Raw genomic sequence first — 16,769 nt, 5'->3', positions numbered from 1 at the left:
TCCGATCGCCGTGTATCGTTGTGTTTGAAAGCAAAAGCAACGATACCAGCGATGTTTTACACTGGTAACCAGGGTAAACATCGGGTAACCAAGCGCAGGGCCGCGCTTAGTAACCCGATGTTTACCCTGGTTACCAGCGTAAAAGTAAAAAAAACAAACAGTACATACTCACCTGCGCGTCCCCCAGCGTCTGCTTCCTGACACTTACTGAGCGCCGGCCCTAAAGTGAAAGTGAAAGCACAGCGGTGACGTCACCGCTGTGCTGTTAGGGCCGGAGCTCAGTCAGTGTCAGGAAGCAGACGCTGGGGGACGCGCCGGTGAGTATGTACTGTTTGGTTTTTTTACTTTTACGCTGGTAACCAGGGTAAACATCGGGTTACTAAGCGCGGCCCTGCGCTTAGCAACCCGATGTTTACCCTGGTTACCCGGGGACCTCGGCATCGTTGGTCGCTGGAGAGCGGTCTGTGTGACAGCTCCCCAGCGATCAAACAGCGACGCTGCAGCGATCGGCATCGTTGTCGCTATCGCTGCAGCGTCACTTCGTGTGAAGGTACCTTAAAGGTACCGTCACACTAGGCGATATCGCCAGCGATCCGTGACGTTGCAGCGACCTGGATAGTGATATCGCTGTATTTGACACGCAGCAGCGATCTGGATCCCGCTGTGAAATTGCTGGTCGCTGCTAGAAGGTCTGCACTTTATTTGGTCGCTAGGTCGCCGTGTATCGCCGTGTTTGACAGCAAAAGCAAGGATACCAGCGATATTTTACACTGGTAACCAGGGTAAACATCGGGTTACTAAGCGCAGGGCCGCGCTTAGTAACCCGATGTTTACCCTGGTTACCAGCGTAAAAGTTAAAAAAACAAACAGCACATACTCACCAGCGCGTCCCCCAGCCTCTGCTTCCTGACACTGACTGAGCTCCGGCCCTAAACTGAAAGTGAAAGCACAGCGGTGACGTCACCGCTGTGCTGTTAGGGCCGGCGCTCAGTCAGTGTCAGGAAGCAGAGGCCGGGGGACGCGCTGGTGAGTATGTGCTGTTTGTTTTTTTAACTTTTACGCTGGTAACCAGGGTAAACATCGGGTTACTAAGCGCGGCCCTGCGCTTAGCAACCCGATGCTTACCCTGGTTACCCGGGGACCTCGGCATCGTTGGTCGCTGGAGAGCGGTCTGTGTGACAGCTCTCCAGCGACCAAACAGCGACGCTGCAGCGATCAGCATCGCTGTCGCTATCGCTGCAGCGTCGCTTAATGTGACGGTACCTTTAGACCGCATGGTACCACAGGGGTTCTTCCTGTATGATACTGCTAGCTGGTGGGAGTGTGAATTTCTTCTCTGAAGCTGAGAAGGCTGTGTCCCCCTGCTGAGCCAGGTGTCTGTTACTGTTCATTTCTTAATTATTCACAAAAAGAGTATGTAAACATCCAATATAATTGACCAGAATAATGTCCTTTGTTTTTCAGTACATAGTTTTGTTTCACCAGACCAGAATTACTAATTTGAACCTTTCTACTGAATTTGTACAAGATTTTTACCTCCAAGCAGGGGCGAGTATTCCATTCGTGCAATCTGTGCGGTCCCATAGGGACCCCAAGAAGTAAGAGGGCCCACATCCACCTAAAAAGCAGGTGGAATTGTGCATTATGATGAGTCATGTCTTTTGCCATAGAGCCAAGTACAGAAAAAATATTTATTTAGGATAAGAAAAGCAGCAATGGGTTATAGCCTATCCCTCGTAATCCGAACCTCGTACCTCCGTCTCCAAGACTTCTCTTGTGCTGCGCCAGCTCTCTGGAATGCACTTCCCCAGACGATCAGGCTGATACCTAGCCCCGACCTATTCAAGCGCGCTTTGAAAACCCATCTCTTTAAACAAGCCTACCACATCAACTACTCAGTAAACTAACTTTGCCCTGTTCCCTCCTTCCAAATATTACTCTGAATCTGCACCCTACTATTAACCTGTCTCCACACCCACCATGCACACTATAACTGCACTTGATACTTGACTATTGCACTTAAACACACGGGCTGATGACCGGATCATGCAGCTTTATAAGAAAATCCCTATTTATTATAATTGCCATACCAGAAATAACAAGCACTTTTCACCTATTGTGTCCCTCCCATTTCCTTGTAGATTGTAAGCTTGCAAGCAGGGACATCACTCCTAATGTCACTGTTTAACCCCTTTACCCCAAGGGTGGTTTGCACGTTAATGACAGGGCCAATTTTTACAATTCTGACCACTGTCCCTTTATGAGGTTATAACTCTGGAATGCTTCAACGATTCTTGATGATTCTGACATTGTTTTCTCGTGACATATTGTACTTCATGATAGTGGTAAAATTTATTTGATATTACCTGCGTTTATTTGTGAAAAAAAAGGAAATTTGGCGAAAAATTTTAAAATTTCGCAATTTTCCAACTTTGAATTTTTATGCCCTTAAATCACAGAGATACAGTACAGACCAAAAGTTTGGACACACCTTTTCATTTAAAGATATTTTCTGTATTTTCATGACTATGAAAATTGTAAATTCACACTGAAGGCATCAAAACTATGAATTAACACAGGTGGAATTATATACTTAACAAAAAAGTGTGAAACAACTGAAATTATGTCTTAAATTTTAGGTTCTTCAAAGTAGCCACATTTTGCTTTGGTGACTGCTTTGCACACTCTTGGCATTCTCTTGATGAGCTTCAAGAGGTAGTCACCGGGAATGGTTTTCACTTCACAGGTGTGCCCCTGTCAGGTTTAATAAGTGGGATTTCTTGCCTTATAAATGGGGTTGGGACCATCATGTGTGTTGAGCAGAAGTCTGGTGAATACACAGCTGGTAGTCCTACTGAATAGACTGTTAGCTGCTTTTTTCTTGCCATAATATAAATTCTAAGTAAAGAAAAGCGAGTGGCCATCATTACTTTAAGAAAAGAAGGTCAGTCAGTCCGAAAAATTGGGAAAACTTTGAAAGTGTCCCCAAGTGCAGTTGCAAAAACCATCAAGCGCTACAAAGAAACTGGCTCACATGAGGACCGCCCCAGGAAAGGAAGACCAAGAATCACCTCTGCTTCTGAGGATAAGTTTATCCGAGTTACCAACCTCAGAAATCACAGGTTAACAGCATCTTAGATTAGAGACCAGGTCAATGCCACACAGAGTTCCAGCAGCAGACACATCTCTACAACAACTGTTAAGAGGAGACCTTGTGCAGCAGGCTTTCATGGTAAAATAGCTGATAGGAAACCACTGCTAAGGACAGGCAACAAGCAGAAGTTTGGGCTAAACAACACAAGGAATGGGCATTAGACCAGTGGAAATCTGTGCTTTGGTCTGATGAGTCCAAATTTGAGAACTTTGGTTCCAACCTCCGTGTCTTTGTGCGACGCAGAAAAGGTGAACGGATGGACTCTACATGCCTGGTTCCCACTGTGAAGCATGGAAGAGGAGGTGTGATGGTGTGGGGGTGCTTTGCTGGTGACACTGTTGGGGATTTCTTCAAAACTGAAGGCATACTGAACCAGCATGGCTACCACAGCATCTTGCAGCGGCATGCTATTCCATCCGGTTTGCGTTTAGTTGGACCATCATTTATTTTTCAACAGGACAATGACCCCAAACACACCTCCAGGCTGTGTAAGGGCTATTTGACCAAGAAGGAGAGTGATGGGGTGCTACACCAGATGACCTGGCCTCCACAGTCACTAGACCTGAACTCAATTGAGATGGTTTGGGGTGAGCTGGACCGCAGAGTGAAGACAAAAGGGCCAACAAGTGCTAAGCATCTCTGGGAACTACTTCAAGATTGTTGGAAAACCATTTCCGGTGACTACCTCTTGAAGCTCATCAAGAAAATGCCAAGAGTGTGCAAAGCAGTCATCAAAGAAAAAGGTAGCTACTTTGAAGAACCTAGAATATAAGACATATTTTCAGTTGTTTCACACTTTTTTGTTAAGTATATTATTCCACATGTGTTAATTCATAGTTTTGATGCCTTCAGTGTGAATTTACAATTTTCATAGTCATGAAAATACAGAAAAATCTTTAAATGAGGTGTGTCCAAACTTTTGGTCTGTACTGTATGTCACACAAAATACTTAATAAGTAACATTTCCCACATGTCTTCTTTACATCAGCACAATTTTGGAACCAAATTTTTTTTTTGTTAGGGAGTTATAAGAGTTAAAAGTTGACCAGCGATTTCTCATTTTTACAACACCATTTTTTTTAGGGACTACATCTCATTTGAAGTCACTTTGAAAATACCCAAGTGTGACACCATTCTAAAAACTGCACCTCTCAATGTGCTCAAAACCACATTCAAGAAGATTATTAACCCTTCAGGTGTTTCACAGGAATTTTTGGAATGTTTAAAAAAAATGAACATTTAATTTTTTTTCACAAAAAATTTACTTCAGATCTAATTTGTTTTATTTTACCAAGGGTAACAGGAGAAATTGGACCCCAAAAGTTGTTGTCCAATTTGTCCTGAGTACGTAGATACCCCATATGTGGGGGTAAACCACTGTTTGGGCGCACAGCAGAGCTAGGAAGGGAAGGAGCGCCATTTGACTTTTCAATGCAAAATTGACTGGAATTGAGATAGGACGCCATGTCGTGTTTGGAGAGCCCTTGATGTGCCTAAACATAGACACCCCCCACAAATGACACCATTTTGGATTTATTATCTAGATGTGTGGTAAGCACTTTGACCCACCAAGTGCTTCACAGAAGTTTATAACGTAGAGCCGTGAAAATAAAATTTCTTTTTTTTTTTCTATAAAAATTATTTTTTAGCCCCCAGTCTTGTATTTTCCCAAGGGTAACAGGAGAAATTGGACATCAAAAGTTGTTGTCCAATTTGTCCTGAGTACGCTGGTACCCGATATGTGGGGGGGGAACCACCGTTTGGGCGCATGCAGACCTCGGAAGGGAAGGAGCGCCGTTTGGAATGCAGACTTAGATGGATTGGTCTGCAGGCGTCACGTTGCATTTGCAGAGCCCCTGATGTACCTAAACAGTAGAAACCCCCCACAAGTGACCCCGTGTTGGAAACTAGACCCCCAAGGAACTTATCTAGATGTGTTGTGAGAACTTTAAACCCCCAAATGTTTCACTACAGTTAATAACGCAGAGCCGTGAAAATAAAAAATCCTTTTTTTCCACAAAAATTATATTTTAGCCCCCAGTTTTGTATTTTCCCAAGGGTAACATGAGAAATTGGACCCCAAAAGCTGTTGTCCAATGTGTCCTGAGTACGCTGATACTCCATATGTTGGGGTAAACCCCTGTTTGGGCGCACGGGAGAGCTTGGAAGGGAAGGAGCCCTGTTTTACTTTTTCAACGCAGAATTGGCTGGAATTGAGATCGGACGCCATGTCGCATTTGGAGAGCCCCTGATGTGCAAAAACAGTGGAAACCCCCCAATTATAGCTGAAACCCTAATCCAAACATACCCCTTACCCTAATCCCAACGGTAACCCTAACCACACCCCTAACCCTGACACCCCCCAACCCTAATCCCAACCGTAAATGTAATCCAAACCCTAACCCTAACTTTAGCCCCAACCCTAACCCTAACTATAGCCCCAACCGTAACTGTAGCCCTAACCCTAGCCCCAACCCATCCCTAGCCCCAACCCTAACCCTAGCCCCAACCCTAACTTTAGCCCCAACCCTAACCCTAGCCCTAACCCTAATGGGAAAATGGAAATAAATACATTTTTTAAATTTTATTATTTTTCCCTAACTAAGAGGGTGATGAAGGAGGGGTTGATTTACTTTTATAGCGGGTTTTTTAGCGGATTTTTTTATGATTGGCAGCTGTCACACACTAAAAGACGCTTTTTATTGCAAAAAATAATTTTTCCGTCTCCACATTTTGAGAGCTATAATTTTTTCATATTTTGGTGTACAGAGTCATGTGAGGTCTTGTTTTTGCGGGACGAGTTTATACGATAAAAACTATTTTATATAAAAACTAATTATTTTTGCATCGCTTTATTCTGAGGACTATAACTTTTTTATTTTTTCGCTGATGATGCTGTATGGCGGCTCGTTTTTTGCGGGAGAAGATGACGTTTTCAGCAGTACCATGGATATTTATATCCACTTTTCGTTCGACGGTATGATAATAAAGCGTTGTTTTTTGCCTCGTTTTTTTTTGTGACGTGTTAACTGAAGGGGTTAACTAGTGGGACAGTTTTATAGGTCGGGTCGTTATGGACGCGGCGATACTAAATATGTGTACTTTTATTGTTTTTTTAAATTTAGATAAAGAAATGTATTTATTGGAACAATATATATATTTTTTATTTAGGAATTTTTTTTTACACATGTAAATATATATATATTTTTTACTTTTTTACATTGCCCCAGGGGGGGACATCACACTATAGTGTCAGATCGCTGATCTGACACTTTGCAGAGCACTGTGTCAGATCAGCGATCTGACAGGCAGTGCTCCTGGCTTATCAGCGCCTGCTCTGAGCAGGCGCTGGTAAGCCATCTCCCTGCAGGACCCGGAAGCAGCCCCGGGGCCATTTTGGATCCGGGGACTGCAGGGAGAAGGAGGTAGGAGACCCTCGGAGCAACGCGATCACATCGCGTTGCTCCGAGGGTCTCAGTGAAGCACGCAGGGAGCCCCCTCCCTGTGCGATGCTTCCCTATGCTGCTGGAACGCTGTGATCATGTTTGATCGCAGTGTTTCGGGGGTTAGTGCGCCAGGAGCGGTCCGTGACCGCTCCTGGCACATAGTGCCGGATGTCAGCCATGAGCACGGCCGATCGCATATGCCGTCAGTGGTCATACGGGCCCACCCCACCTTGATGGGATAGTACGTCTAATGTCAGAAAGGGGTTAAATTGTCTTAACTTGTATTGAATTTCTTGTCTGTACATGTCCCCGCTTAATTGTAAAGAGCTGAGGAATATGTTGGTGTTATATTAATAAAAATTATTTATTATTATTATTATTGTAAAAAACAAAAGCTGTAGCCAAAGGCTGATTCATTAAGACTTGCATTTCATACGTCAGTGTTAGGCTACGTTCACATTTGCGTTGTGCGGTGCAGCGTCGGCGACGCAACGCACAACGCAAATGTAAACGCATGCACAACGCAGCGTTTTGTGACGCATGCGTCCACTTTTGCATGGTTTTTGGCGCAGAAAAAACTGCATCATGCAGCGTCCTCTGCGCCCTGACGCATGTACCACGGTGACGCATGCGTCACAAAACGCAAGTGCAACGCATGTCCATGCGCCCCCCATGTTAAATATAGGGGCGCATGACGCATGCGTCGCCGCGGCTGCGCCTGACGCAACGCTACTGTGAACGTAGCCTTAATGAGGGACGTGTAGAAATAAGAAGTGGCAAATTCATTAAGAGGCAAACACAATTTAATGAATTTTACACATGTTATCAGTGGAATACTTCCATATGCCTTGCCAGAAAACTTACTCCAGTCAGCGATTGAAGTAACATTTCTGGTGTATAGAATACCGCCACGTTCCATGAATTGGACAGGCCAGCTCCTCCCTAGCTCTACCCATTTGGCGGAGCTGCTTGAAACGAGTGAAAATCCCAAAATTCATAAACTTTTTGTGCAGCTCCACTGTATGCCAAAATGTTTGCACCTATTCAGAGCGTTTTACGTCAGTTTTATGGCATAAACACTTTGATGTGTCGGCCCCAAAGTTTTTTTATTTTGCTGGCAGGACAGTAAAAGTGTGTTCTTCAATTGGCCAACACTAAACTTCATAAAGGAAAAGGACTTGCACTAAAATAAGCACAATAGTAATACATGAACACAGTACATGGTGTGCGTATGCTTGTTTTTTCTTGATGTGACCAAAGTTCCTGACCAATTAAGCTCAGCAAACCCATATCAATGATTGTATGCAGGATAGGCTGATAGGGCAACTTGAAGCTGCACATGTATCAGAGTGGACAATTCATTCCATGCATCAACAAAAGACAAAGGGAATCTCTCAGTAGCATCAAATCTCCTGAGCCGTCAATATGGCGGAAGCTGAATAAAATCACACCTAAAGGAGGGGCTGCCACTACGAATATGGGGCCCCATACTGGCAACATTTTCGGGGGCCCCCTTGAGAGTCCGCTCCCAGGCTCCACCCCAGCCCCACCTCCACCCTTCGAACAGTCCACAGTCCCACTTTCCTCTCTTGGAAAAACTCCATTTCTGCATCACGTCCTCACCAATCACTCATTTACAGTTCCCATCACCGCATACGTAACCAGCAGCTTTTGCTTTGGCCAAAAGATTTTTTAATCCACCACTATGACAAGGTAGGCTACTTTCACACTAGCGTCAGTACGGGGCCGTCGCGCTGTGTCGGCCCGACGTACCGACGCATACTGTGCAAGCGCCGCACAACGGGGGCAGCGGATGCTGTTTTTCCACGCATCCGCTGCCCCATTGTGAGGTGCGAGGAGGTGGGGGCGGAGTTCCGGCCGCGCATGTGCGGTCGGAAATGGCAGATCGTCGGCACAAAAAAACGTTACATGTAACGTTTTTTGCGGCCGGCGGTCCGCCACAACACGACGCAACTGTCGCACGACGGATGCAACGTGCGGCAATACGTCGCAATGCGTCGCTAATGTTAGTCTATGGGGAAAAAACGCATCCTGCAGATGACTTTGCAGGATGCGTTTTTTCGCCAAAATGACGCATTGCGACGTATGCAAAAAAACGCTAGTGTGAAAGTAGTCGTAGACTCTTTTGGCCGGGCTCTACTCTACTGTAAGTTACTAAACATTTGTTAAAATATCCAATACAATTTAGGTATATTTTTATTTATTTTTCAATATTTTAAATGACCAATAATATCACAAATAAGGAACAAATACCGCCACACCATGACCAGATCACAATTTACCACCATATAGTGATCAAATACCACATACAAGTAATAAAACCGCCACACCATGACCAGACCACATGTTACCACCACCTGGTAACCGAAAAATACTACATAAGGAACAAATAACAGTCACATCATGTCCAGACCACATATTACCACCATAGTGACCAAATAATAGCACATACAAGGAACAAATACCGCCACATCATGACCAAATCACATATTACTCCAACATAGTGACCAATTACTACAATACTGATCATTAATAAAAAAAAGTGCCATTATACACAGGAGATCTGTGCTTCGAATACAGTGTCATTGTACAGGTAATACAGTGATCACCAATGACATTATATACTGGAGCTCTGTATATAGTGTCAATGTACAGGTAATACCGTAATCGGCAGTGACATTATACACAGGAGCTCTGTATATAGTGTCAGTGTACAGGCAATACAGTGATTGCCAGTGACATTATACACAGGCGCTCTGTATACAGTGTATAGAGTACCTGTAATACAGTGATCACCAGTGATATTATACACAGGAGCTCTGTATAGAGTGTCAGTGTACAGGTAATACAGTGATCGCCAGTGACATTATACACAGGAGCTCTGTATATAGTATACAGTGTATAGTGTCAGTGTACAGGAAACACACTGACTCACCGGTGATGTCGCTAGTTGAATTCCTTCATCTTCGATTTTCATCTTCATCCAGTGCACATCGCCATCACTTCTTCCAGCCAGGACTCGTCTCTGCAGAAAATAACACAGTTATCTAGTGCACATTCCTCAATTTTTCCCAAACCTCTATACTACACCAGATGAAGAAAAAAAAGCGTTCGTGTCGCCCTGCACAGTGACAGGACATCTCCTCCCCCACACTGAAAACAGTATCTTCAAAAAAGTATCCTTTAATTAGCCCTTATTAGCCCCTACAGTAATAATATCCCAAATTCTGGACCCAACATGTCCTCCCATTCTGCCTCATGTCTCTCCATATTGCCCCCATAGTCATATATACTATAATGCACCCACATAGGAGTATAGTGCAGCAGCCTCATAGGGGTGTAATGCAGCAGCCCCATAGGAGTATAATGCAGCAGCCCCATAGGAGTATTATGCAGCAGCCCCATAGGAGTATAATGCAGCATCCCCATAGGTGTATAATGCAGCAGCCCCATAGCAGTATAATGCAGCAGCCCCATAGGAGTATAATGCAGCAGCCCAATAGCAGTATAATGCAGCAGCCCCATAGCAGTATAATGAAGCAGCCCCATTGCAGTATAATGCAGCAGCCCCATAGCAGTATAATACAGCAACCTCATAGCCGTTTAATGCACCCATAGTATAATGCAGCAGCCCCATAGCAGTGTAATGCACCCAAAGTATAATGCAGCAGTGTCATAGTATAATGCAGCAGCCCCATAGTATAATGCACCCCATAGTATAATGCAGCAGCCCCTTAGCAGTATAATGCACCCCATAGTATAATGCACCCATTGTATTAAGAAGCAGCACCATAGTATAATGCACTCATAGGATAATGCACCCATTGTATTAAGAAGCAGCCCCATCTTGTGTATACTGACACTGGTGATTATTGTATTACCTGTACACTGACACTATATACAGAGCTCCTGTGTATGTCACCAGTGACCACTGTATTACCTGTACACTATACACTATATACAGAGCTCCTATGTATGTCAATGGTATTACCTGTACGTACACTATACACTATATACAGAGCTCCTGTGTATGTCAACGGTGATCACTGTATTACCTGTACACTGACACAATATACAGAGCTCCTTTATATAGTGTCACCAGTGATCACTGTATTACCTGTACAGACATTATATACAGAGCTCCTGTGTATAATGTCACTGGTGATCATTGTATTACCTGTACACTGACACTATATACAGAGCTCCTTTATATAATGTCACCGGTGATCACTGTATTACCTGTACACGGACACTGTTTAGGAAGTACAGATCTCCTGTGCATAATGGCACTTATGGTGATATTTTTTTTTTAATTAATGATCAGTATTGTAGCATTCAGTCACTATGTTGTGGTAATATGTGATCTGGTCATGGTATGGCGGTATTTGTTCCTTGTATGGGTTATTATTTGGTCACTATGTGGTGGTAATATGTGGTCTGGACATGGTGTGGTGGTATTTGTTCCTTGTATGTAGCATTTTTCGGTCACCATATGGAGGTAATTTTTGGTCTGGTCATGGTGTGGCAGTTTTTGTTAATTGTATGTGGTATTATTTGATCACTATATGGTGGTAATATGTGGTCTGGTCATGGTGTGGCATTGTTTCTTGTTTGTGATATTACTGGTAATTTTAAAAACTGAAAAATAAATTATTATTATTATTATATTTATAGCGCCATTAATTCCATGGCCCTTTACATGTGAAAAAGGGGGCAGATATAGACAAATACATTAAACATGAGCAAAAAACAAGGCACACAGGTACATAAGGAGGGAAGACCCTGCTGCGAGGGCTCACAGTCTGCAGGGGATGGGTGAGGATACACTAGGAGAGGGTAGAGCTGGTTGTGCGGCGGTTCAGCAGACTAATGATCACTGATATTGTAGGCTTGTCGGAAGAGGTGGGTCTTCAGGTTCCTTTTGAAGGTTTCTATGGTAGGCGAGAGTCTGATGTGTTGGGGTAGAGCGTTCCAGAGTATGGGGGAAGCACGGGAGAAGTCTTGGATGCGGTTGTGGGAAGAAGAGATGAGAGGGGAGTAGAAAAGGAGATCTTGTGAGGATCAAAGGTTGTGTGCAGGTAAGTACCGGGAGACCATGTCACAGATGTATGGAGGAGACAGGTTGTGGATGGCTTTGTATGTCATTGTAAGGGTTTGAACTGGAGTCTCTGGGCGATAGGAAGCCAGTGAAGTGCTTGGCATAGGGGAGAGGCTGGGGAATAGCGGTGAGACAGGTAGATTAGTCGGGCAGCAGAGTGTAGATTGGAGTGTTGCTAGATTGCTAAAGGGGAGGCCAGAGAGTAGGAGGTTGCAGTAGTCAAGACGGGAGATGATAAGGGCGTGCACTAGGGTTTTTGTGGTGTCGCTGTGAAGGAATGCAATAAGTTACAGTAGAGCCCATTGAAAATAGTCTACCTTGTCGTAGTGGTGGACTAAAAAATCCTTTGGCCAAAACAAAAGCTGCTGTTTTTTTAACTATTATTAACCCCTTTCTGACATCTGACGTACTATCCCGTCGAGGTGGGGTGGGCCCGTATGACCACCGACGGGATAGTACGTCATACGCGATCGGCCGCGCTCACGGGGGGAGCGCGGCCGATCGCGGCCGGGTGTCAGCTGCATATCGCAGCTGACATCCGGCACTATGTGCCAGGAGCGGTCACGGACCGCCCCCGGCACACCGCGATCAAACATGATCGCGGTGTACCGGCGGTATAGGGAAGCATCGCGCAGGGAGGGGGCTCCCTGCAGGCTTCCCTGAGACCCCCTGAGGTCTCCTACCTCCCTCCTCGCCGCAGGTCCCGGATCCAAGATGGCCGCGGCATCCGGGTCCTGCAGGGAGGGAGGTGGCTTACCGAGTGTCTGCTCAGAGCAGACACTTGGTAAGCCTGCAGCCCTGCACAGCAGATCGCAGATCTGGCAGAGTGCTGTGCACACTGCCAGATCAATGATCTGTGATGTCCCCCCCTGGGACAAAGTAAAAAAGTTAAAAAAAAATTCCCCACATGTGTGTAAAAAAAAAATAAAAAAAATATCCTAAATAAAGAAAAAAAATATATATATTATTCCCATAAATACATTTCTTTAGCTAACTAAAATAAAAAAAACAATAAAAGTACACATATTTAGTATCGCCGCGTCTGTAACGACCCAACCTATAAAACTGCCCCACTAGTTAACCCCTTCAGTAAACACCGTAAGAAAAAAAAAAAATAAAAACGAGGCAAAAAACAACGCTTTATTATCATACCGCCGAACAAAAAGTGGAATAACACGCGATCAAAAAGACTGATATAAATAACCATGGTACCGCTGAAAACGTCATCTTGTCCCGCAAAAAACGAGCCGCCATACAGCATCATCAGCAAAAAAATTAAAAAGTTATAGTCCTGAGAATAAAGCGATACCAAAACAATTATTTTTTCTATAAAATAGTTTTTATCGTATAAAAGCGCCAAAACATAAAAAAAATGATATGAGATATCGCTGTAATCGTACTGACCCGACGAATAAAACTGCTTTATCAATTTTACCAAACGCGGAACGGTATAAACGCCTCCCCCAAAAGAAATTCATGAATAGCTGGTTTTTGATCACTCTGCCTCACAAAAATCGGAATAAAAAGCGATCAAAAAATGTCACGTGTCCGAAAATGTTACCAATAAAAACGTCAACTCGTCCCGCAAAAAACAAGATCTCACATGACTCTGTGGACTCAAATATGGAAAAATTACAGCTCTCAAAATGTGTAACAAAAAGCACATATGGGGGCACCACGGTAAATGGGACTCAACCTAGGCCTAAAACAGTACCAAAGATAATAACAAAAGAAAAAAAGGTAGGCCTGACAAAACGGGAGTCACCACCAAATGAATACAAAATCACAGCTTTATTTGATAAATATATAAGCACAAAGGCAAACCACATTTAAAAACATTTAAAACAGGGAGATAACAAAAACTCCCACAATCACAAAAGCCCTGAATAAGGCAAAAGAACCCGCATAGAACCAAACAGGGTTAAATATACATGCCTAAATAAGCACAATAGCTAATACCACAATGTGGTGGCTACTACTGGCCAGCCCTAATGATCCCAAGAAATGGCTGAAATACACAGGCATATAATAAGCCAAACAATGTCCCGACTATCAAGCTATAATGATCCAATGTGGTGATGCACCATAGTACCTGTAAATGCCAAAAAATATTGATGATCCACACAGACATGGACATAAATTCAAAGATACAAGCTGTGCAACAGGACTATGATGAAAGGTGCTATACCCACCACATGATCTGTCTGTAGCCAAAGGCGTGTAAACAGCCAACCTCAAAAATATGAATAGCCCATGAGCCCCAGGATAAAGCTGGCCCTGAGTGGCATGTGTACCCTGCGGAAAGTATGCGGGCAGCAGGCACCCGATGCGTGTCGCCACACTAGAGTGGCTTCATCATGAAGCCACTCTAGTGTGGCGACACGCATCGGGTGCCTGCTGCCCGCATACTTTCCGCAGGGTACACATGCCACTCAGGGCCAGCTTTATCCTGGGGCTCATGGGCTATTCATATTTTTGAGGTTGGCTGTTTACACGCCTTTGGCTACAGACAGATCATGTGGTGGGTATAGCACCTTTCATCATAGTCCTGTTGCACAGCTTGTATCTTTGAATTTATGTCCATGTCTGTGTGGATCATCAATATTTTTTGGCATTTACAGGTACTATGGTGCATCACCACATTGGATCATTATAGCTTGATAGTCGGGACATTGTTTGGCTTATTATATGCCTGTGTATTTCAGCCATTTCTTGGGATCATTAGGGCTGGCCAGTAGTAGCCACCACATTGTGGTATTAGCTATTGTGCTTATTTAGGCATGTATATTTAACCCTGTTTGGTTCTATGCGGGTTCTTTTGCCTTATTCAGGGCTTTTGTGATTGTGGGAGTTTTTGTTATCTCCCTGTTTTAAATGTTTTTAAATGTGGTTTGCCTTTGTGCTTATATATTTATCAAATAAAGCTGTGATTTTGTATTCATTTGGTGGTGACTCCCGTTTTGTCAGGCCTACCTTTTTTTCTTTTGTTATTAGCTCTCAAAATGTGGTAACGCAAAAAATATTTTTTGCAATGAAAAGCGTCTTTCAGTGTGTGACAGCTGCCAATCATAAAAATCCGCTAAATAACCCGCCATAAAAGTAAATCAAACCCCCCTTCATCACCCCCTTAGTTAGGGAAAAATAAAAAAATTAAAAAATGTATTTATTTCCATTTTCCCATTAGGGTTAGGGTTAGGGCTAGAGTTAGGACTAGAGTTAGGACTAGAGTTAGGGCTAGGGTTAGGGTTAGGGCAAGGGTTAGGGCTAGTGTTGGGGCTAGGGTTAGGGCTAGGGTTAGGGCTAGGGTTGGGGCTAGGGTTAGGGTTAGGGTTGGGGCTAGGGTTAGGGCTAGGGTTAGGGTTAGTGTTACGGCTAGTGTTAGGGCTAGTGATAGGGCTAGGGTTAGGGCTAGGGTTGGGGCTAGGGTTGGGGCTACAGTTAGGGTTGGGGCGAAAGATAGGGTTAGGGTTTTGATTACATTTACGGTTGGGAATAGGGTTGGGTGTGTCTGGGTTAGAGGAGTGGTTAGGGTTACTGTTGGGATTAGGGTAAGGGGTGTGTTTGGATTAGGGTTTCAGTTATAATTGGGGGGTTTCCACTGTTTAGGCACATCAGGGGCTCTCCAAACGGGACATGGCATCCGATCTGAATTCCAGCCAATTCTGCGTTGAAAAAGGAAAACAGTGCTCCTTCCCTTCAGAGCTCTCCCGTGTGCCCAAACAGGGGTTTACCCCAACATATGGGGTATCAGCGTACTCAGGACAAATTGGACATCATCTTTTGGGGTCCAATTTCTCCTGCTACCCTTGGGAAAATACAAAACTGGGGGCCAAAAAATAAGTTTTGTGGGAAAAAAAAGATTTTTTATTTTCACGGCTCTGCGTTGTAAACTGTAGTGAAACACTTGGGGGTTCAAAGTTCTCACAACACATCTAGATAAGTTCCTTGGGGGGTCTAGTTTCCGATATGGGGTCACTTATGGGGGGTTTGTACTGTTTGGGTACATCAGGGGCTCTGCAAATGCAACGTGACGCCTGCAGACCAATCCATTTAAGTCTGCATTCCAAATGGCGCTCCTTCCCTTCCGAGCTCTGTCATGCGCCCAAACAGTGGTTCCCCCCCACATATGGGGTATCAGCGTACTCAGGACAAATTGGACAACAACGTTTGGGGTCCAATTTATCCTGATACCCTTGTGAAAATACAAAACTGGGGGCTAAAAATCATTTTTGTGAAAAAAAAAAAGAATTTTTATTTTCACGGCTCTGCGTTATAAACTGTAGTGAAACACTTGGGGGTTCAAAGCTATCAAAACACATCTAGATAAGTTCCTTAGGGGGTCTACTTTCCAAAATGGTGTCACTTGTGGGGGGTTTTAATGTTTAGGCACATCAGGGGCTCTCTAAACGCAACATGGCATCCCATCTTAATTCCAGTCAATTTTGCATTGAAATGTAAAATAGCGCTCCTTCCCTTCCGAGCTCTGCTATGCGCCCAAACAGTGGTTTACCCCCACATATGGGGTATCGTCGTACTCAGGACAAATTGCACAACAACTTTTGTGTTCTAATTTCTTCTCTTACCCTTGGGGAAATAAAAAAATGGGGGCGAAAAGATCATTTTTGTGAAAAAATATGATTTTTTATTTTTACGGCTCTGCATTATAAACTTCTGTGAAGCACTTGTTGGGTCAAAGTGCTCAACACACATCTAGATAAGTTCCTTAGGGGGTCTACTTTCCAAAATGGTGTCACTTGTGGGGGGTTTCAATGTTTAGGCACATCAGGGGCTCTCCAAACACAACATGGCATCCCATCTTAATTCCAGTCAATTTTGCATTGAAATGTAAAATAGCGCTCCTTCCCTTCCGAGCTCTGCTATGCGCCCAAACAATGGTTTACACCCACATATGGGGTATCGTCGTACTCAGGACAAATTGCACAACAATTTTTGGGGTCCAATTTCTTCTCTTACCCTTGGGAAAATAAAAAATTGGGGGCGAAAAGATCATTTTTGTGAAAAAATATGATTTTTTATTTTTACGGCTCTG

Source organism: Ranitomeya variabilis, chromosome 1, assembly GCF_051348905.1.
Source record: "Ranitomeya variabilis isolate aRanVar5 chromosome 1, aRanVar5.hap1, whole genome shotgun sequence".
Taxonomy (NCBI): Eukaryota; Metazoa; Chordata; class Amphibia; order Anura; family Dendrobatidae; genus Ranitomeya; species Ranitomeya variabilis.
Note: the sequence above shows the minus strand (reverse complement) of the source record.